Below are 6,680 nucleotides of genomic sequence, written 5' to 3' on the forward strand. Positions count from 1 at the left end.
TTGGGGCAAACTTTTTTCCACCATAGTTCTCCTCAGGGTAACAGGAGGACATTTACTATGTCCTTCCATGACTCAAAACTCAGCATATTGCCCGTTATATGCTGAGAACGCAGATCCCAACAATACAGTCGAGATCCACCCCACTGGCTGATTGATTGACAGCTGGCTCTGCCTCCTTAGAGGCAGAGCCAGCTGTGCCTGCCCCCTTCCCCCTCTGTTCCTCCAATTAGAAGAACCGGAGAGGGGAGGGGGGGGGAATCCCTGATGTGAGCTGTGACTGACGTAGAGGATCGGGAAGTCAGCAAAAACACAATGCTGTCGCTGACTTCCCAATCCTCTCCCTCCCAATACAGCCGACCCGTGACAGCTTTTTTGTCAAAGGTCGGCTTGAATTATGGGGATGAGGGCTTTTCACTCACCCCATAATTCTCCTTTAAAGACCATGACAGTTTATTTTATCTCTTAGGGGCTCTACTGGAGAAATCTATTTGCTTAGGTTTTTGGGTTTGCATATCTGCCCTGACTATTATGACGTGGTACCACGATCTCTATTTTATATTATAGAGAATGCAGATGGAGGAGCTGGACTACACAAAGGTTGGCAGTAAAACTCAAATCTCCCAGGTAGACAGGAACTATGTAAAGAGATCACCTCTTTCCAGTATCCAAGACATGTAGGAAGCCAAGAGCTGACCCCATGGCATGCCTTGCTTTTTAAAGATCTCATAATTTGTTTGCCGTGTGAAGCTAAAATAAATACATATCAGCATATCAGATGGTTTCAATCAACATGCTTGCTTGAAGAAGTCTTTTTAGTAATCTTGTGGACTGTGACCAAACACATTTCTCACTTTCAGGCATCCCACTGGACACTATATTAATATTAATAGCTCGCCTGCCAGCTAGCCTGCAACCAATCAAATTGCCCTGTCAACAGTATGCGTTAAAATCAGAGGTGTTAGTTGCACAAACTTTTGGCCAAAAATATGTAGAAGCCACACCGCCGCCAAGGCACCTCTGCAAGGTGTGGTCCTAACTCTACGTATATGAGTCTCCAAGTGTGAGCATATTAATGCAGTCGATAAATTGCATGCAGGTGTACCAGGAGGTAGCCAACTCCTCCTAATGAGATGCAGGGACGCACTGGAGGCCCAGCAACCAAAAATGCACGCTGGGACCCCAGTGCGTCCTTCCCAATGTGCACCTTGCCATAAAGGCTAGTTATAGATTCATGCAGGTACCATGTTTTTTCTAGTTACAGTGCCCCCCCTGCCCCCCCGGTTGTTACGCCACTGCACCTGCATGCAATTTATCGACTGCATTAATATGCTCACACTTGGAGACTCATATACGTAGAGTTATGCAGAGGTGCCTTGCAGAGGTGCCTTGGCGCGGCGGTGTGGCTTCTACATATTTTTGGCCAAAAGTTTGTGCAACTAAAACCTCTGATTTTAACGCATACTGTTGATAGGGCAATTTGTTTGGTTGCAGGCTAGCTGGCAGTTGAGCCTGGGATTTTCTGTGTTTTGTATTGTTGTAATCCTTCCCAATGTGCACCCTGCCATAAAGGCTAGTTATAGATTCATGCAGATTTTTTCTATCCCACTGGACACCATGCTCTGAACTGCTGTACTAGATTGTTGTGCCCCTCTTCTGGGGCTGGATATCTAATATTCCCTTTTAGACAAGATTCCTGAAAGCTGTGAAACTTGCACTGTACTGTAGCCATGAGAAATTATTTAAAATCTATCAGGAGTCATAGCATCTGATTAGTTAGTTAGTATTGCCTGTGATGTGATATGTCATAAAAGGTGTGAGTGAGGTTTCAGAGCAAGACACTAGAGGAATAAGAGTTTGGGAGCTCCCTTTCAGCCTTTAAATAGCAACAGCACACTTTACTTGTCATCTTGATGGTATCCCAATATCATGTGATAAAAGAAATTCAATCTTTAAGGTTGACAGCACTCATAATACATAAAAGAAGTAAAGAATGTAAACAAAGTTAATAAGGATTGAGGAGGAAACCTATTTTGCTAATAATATGATATCAAATTATGGGAAAATGTAATATTGTTTTAAAAAAAATGTTCATTCACTTACACTTCAAATTTAAACCAACTCCTGAAGTATTTGTAAATTTGGATTTCTCGATTTGGGTCCTTGCCCCTCCCCTAGGGGTCTCCTGATTCTTGCAGAAGAGCTTCCTAACCTAAAAGGTCTTCAGATTCCTGCAGAAGAGTTACCTAACCTAAGCCATTAGGCTCAAGCTGTGATTCCACCCCACTTTCTGAAAAATGTAAGAAAGATATCTATCCAGCGCCTCATTTGCCATTTGCTTCTGGACTTCAGCTAATACAGGCAGAGAAAACCCGAGGACAACAGCCTGGTAGAGTCATACAGCAACTTCCCTACCTAAGCGAGTCATTCACCAGTAGAATTTCATTATTTTCAAACATTGATTTTCTAATAGTTCATGGGGACAAATTGACGATCGATTTTAACTGTATTGACAAAAAAAATTGAAGGAGCAGGTTATATACAGTGAATGTGGCTTTCATTCGAGAAACTCCATTCATGCCAAAATCGAATGTTGAAATTAAATGAAAACTGAACAAAATTTCAAATGACATTCTACAAGTCTCTTATAGCATTATTGTCCTGACAAGATTTTTCATAGGTTAAGGTTAGTTTGAAAATCTGCCAGCGTATGGCCAGCTTTAGACGCAATGCCTCAGGAGAGGTCACACAGCCAATGCTAGCACAGTCCACACTAATCTATGGCAGTAACATACTACAAAAGAGCAACATGGATAGTCAAATTTAATGTTGATAAATAAAAGGTTAGGCATAAGGCCATGGCAATAGCTTTGCAACTACACAGGCACTTGTATTTGTATGAATGTTTTATATCTAAACCAGTATTTAAGCTAGGAAGTAGATGGTGACTACAGATGAGGCTGGTTTGTGTGAACACAGTTTGCCTGAGTTTGCCCAGGTCCACTCAAAACTCTGACTGCCACCCCCTTCTCCCAAACCAATCAATGGCACCAGTTGCGGGGGTTATTTCCCCGCACCTTTGTGATCATTAGCTGCAGGGTGGGGAATGCACATACGTGCAACTCATTAGGTCGGAGGGTCAGGTTGGAGGGGGTGGCGGTCAGAGTTTTGAGCCGGCTTGGGTGAACTTGGATGAACTGGGTTCACACCAAGCCCAGGCTTATCTCTAATGGTAACCCTGGATGATGTCTGAACTAAGAGAGCCCCATCCTTCTGTAGAAGGATGCACTTAAAGTGTATGTCCAGCCAAAACGTTATTCTCTCCAACAGAGCCCCAGATAGCAGTAAAATTTGCCAAGGGCTTTTTATACTTTTCCACTCTATCTAAAACTCGGAATAAAAAAAAATGTTTGCTTGACATACACTTTAACATAAAATAATATATGTGATGCTACATCCACTTTAAGTACACCCAATCATTGAACCCAAATTCTGTTTACCTAGAGAGGAAGACACAAATATCTTTAATGAGAATTCTTTTGATAAGTCATAGAGACTTTAACACTGCAAGTTATTTCTCTTCTTTTTAAATGTCAATGTACTGGATTAAGTCCACTGTTGATCAAACCCCTCCCAATGGCCTTTCTGAAATCCATCTTAATCCCTGGTATATTTATATACTCATAGTGTATTCTTTCATCCCGTTATAAAATAGAAGATGGAGTGTGCTCTGAAACTTTTGTTGAAATGATCCCAGAGATTGCTTGGTATCACAGTTTACCACACTCATCCCCTCATAGTGCAGCTCTTTATGTAAAGCTTAGACTTAGCCTCTTTTTCTGAGAGCTAGCAGTATTAAGGAAGAGGGACATTGGAGTTATCTCTTGAGCCCAACACCGTTTCACAGTCAGTGCAAAATCTGTAAGTATAATTGTTTATTCCGTTAACATGGCAGATTTATGTTACCATTAATATGACTGTTTTATATAAATACATGTATGCATGTACAATCTATTTATAGCAACTATAAATATTTTTTATACAGCATCATCATTTATTATAAGATGTACATTTATTGTATATCCTTCTGTAAAGTGTACTAATAGGATTTATAATAATGCACAGGGCTAAGGAATACATTTAGAAGACCTATTAAGATAGTATATAGATATTTAAACTGTAGCACACAGAACATGCCACATATTAACAGACAGGACATAAAAGCTTGTTAAAAATGTAAAATTAATGTTTCAGTATTTTTATAAAGCTACTTTCTGTTTTGTTTTGGACATCAATAGCAAACAATAGATGTATGCCAATAATTTAATTTTGCTCTTAAATGGAAACATTTCATTAGCTTGCTACTAATTCTTTAGATTGTAGAATGTTCTTTAGTTTGTAAATTGTGTGTGATAAGTGAGGTTTAAGTATAATTAAGTTTCACCTAATCTAGGTGTTTAAAGCTGAAAAAGTTTCCATGAGTTTACATAAAGCATTCTCTTAACACATTCCATGAACTTAGCCAATAATTAAGAACATAAGGGCTTGCACATATGGGTGTTTTATGTCTTGCTGGTTACATATAGTACATTTTTGAAGGATGTGGAACTAAGCATTGGAATTCTGCATTGGATTGTATGGAGGAATGTTGCTAGTTTTGCTTTTGCCACTTGTTGCATTGCACTGTGTTTTTTCAAAATGGGGCATAACCTATTTTGCTGCATTATAACTTCTTGAAGGTGGGACATTTCTTCGAAAATTATGTAAAAAATCTTTTTTTGTGAAAAGGGATGAGCAGAATGATTTAAACTAAATTGATTTTGCTGCAAAATAAATATAATGTATTAGGTTTCTAAGAATAAACATGTTTTTATTGTGGTGAAGGTGTGGTTTTTTTGGGTTGGGATGGGGGGTTATTTAGGGTAGTTTAGCTTCTTTCACTTTTTGTTTTTTTGTGATGTTTTCCTTTTTGTGTATATTATTATTATTATTATTATTATACAGGATTTATATAGCACCACCAGTTTGCACAGCGCTTTACAATATAGGGAAGACATTACAATCACAATACAATTCAAGACAAGATGGTAAGGAGGGCCCTGCCCCTGAGGGCTTACAATCTAAAAGGGAGGGGGAATTATATTTCATTGTTATTTGTGTACTAATGCTTTAAATTGTTTAATTAACTTTTTTCTATTTGTGAAAAACAAATATATGTACAGGGCTAATGAGAGGCTTTGAAAAAAAACATATGTATAGGGCTAATGAAGGGCTGTCTGTTTTTACAAAACAAGTTGCAAGGAACCTTCATAATCCTCCTGCAGGAGCCATTTAACACCCATTACATTCTTAAAAACCACCTTTATATCGCTCTATTGATTACAATGCATTGTGCCAAATGGCAAATCCCAATATTTTCACAGATATTTTTGGGAAAATTAATCTCTCCGTTTTTTTAAACCCTATCTGTGAATACATTTGCCTGACCTTTGAATTTAATGTCCATGTACTCAAGCCTTAAATCATGTTATTGTGTCTTTTTTCACCATAAGAAAAGCTTTATTTCAGAAACAAATATTTTGTGGTTGTAAGCACAATGAAAAACATTTGCATACAGTGAACAAAAAACAATAAGCAGTATAAATAAGTTAATCCCAATACACACAAATATTTACAACGAATAAAAAAATACTAACATTTTAAACAAACCTACTTCATTTTAAACTATACCCTTTATTAACCAGTCAAAAACTGAATTTAGTGTTACATTTTAGATTGTAAACTCTCACGGGCAGGGCCCCCCTTACAATCTTGTCTTGACTTGTAGTGTAACTGTAATGTCTTCCTTATATTGTAAAGCGCTGCTCAAACTGTTAGCGCTTTATAAAACCTGTATAATAATAATAATTTATATACAATGTGGATAGAACCAGGGTACTCAAACCCTAAGAACAGAAGAATGAGATTCTGATAAACATAAAAGGCAGTTAGGATTACGTTAGAATTAAGGACAAAGGAATGGAATGCATAAAGCAAGGATGTTACAATTATTATACCGTCTGTCAAAATGATCTATGAAATTAGTTTTCTACCAGTAAGCTGCTGTAGACATGTCAAGGCATGATGTCAAGACATGTATCTTTTAGCAACTTCTAGACCAGGTGAACCAACGCCATGCAACGTTCACAGGGTTATTCACAACAGGGTGAAGAGTTTGGAGAAGGCAGGAGAAGTGAACAATCTAGGGGGCCTATTCACGAAGCTGCCGAAGGATCTAGCCGTAGCTTCAGCCGATCCTTCGGCTAGCTTCAGCCCCTATTCACTATAGCCCGTACAGCTCCCGAACGTGGCCGAGCGGCTCAGTCGAGCCGAACGCATATGCGTCGGCTTGGCTGAGCTGCGGTGAAAGCCGAAGCTGGCCAAGCGGCCGGCCGACAGCCTGCTTCTGACAGCTGGGCGGAGCCAGCCGTGATCTTACGGCTGGCTCCGGCCACTTACAGAGAGATCAGCGTCCCTGGTTACCTGCTAACCAGGGACACTGATCTCCAAACAGCAAACTCTACCTGGCCCTCCAGGAAGTCTTTCGCTCCCGGCCGCCAAGGAGAGATACACTGCTGTTTCTTTTTTTTTTATTCTGACACGGAGCCGTGTCAGAATAGAAAAAGAAAAAAAAAAATTTTTTT

Source organism: Nanorana parkeri, unplaced genomic scaffold, assembly GCF_000935625.1.
Source record: "Nanorana parkeri isolate BGI_ZX_2015 unplaced genomic scaffold, ASM93562v1 scaffold1964, whole genome shotgun sequence".
Lineage (NCBI taxonomy): Eukaryota > Metazoa > Chordata > Amphibia > Anura > Dicroglossidae > Nanorana > Nanorana parkeri.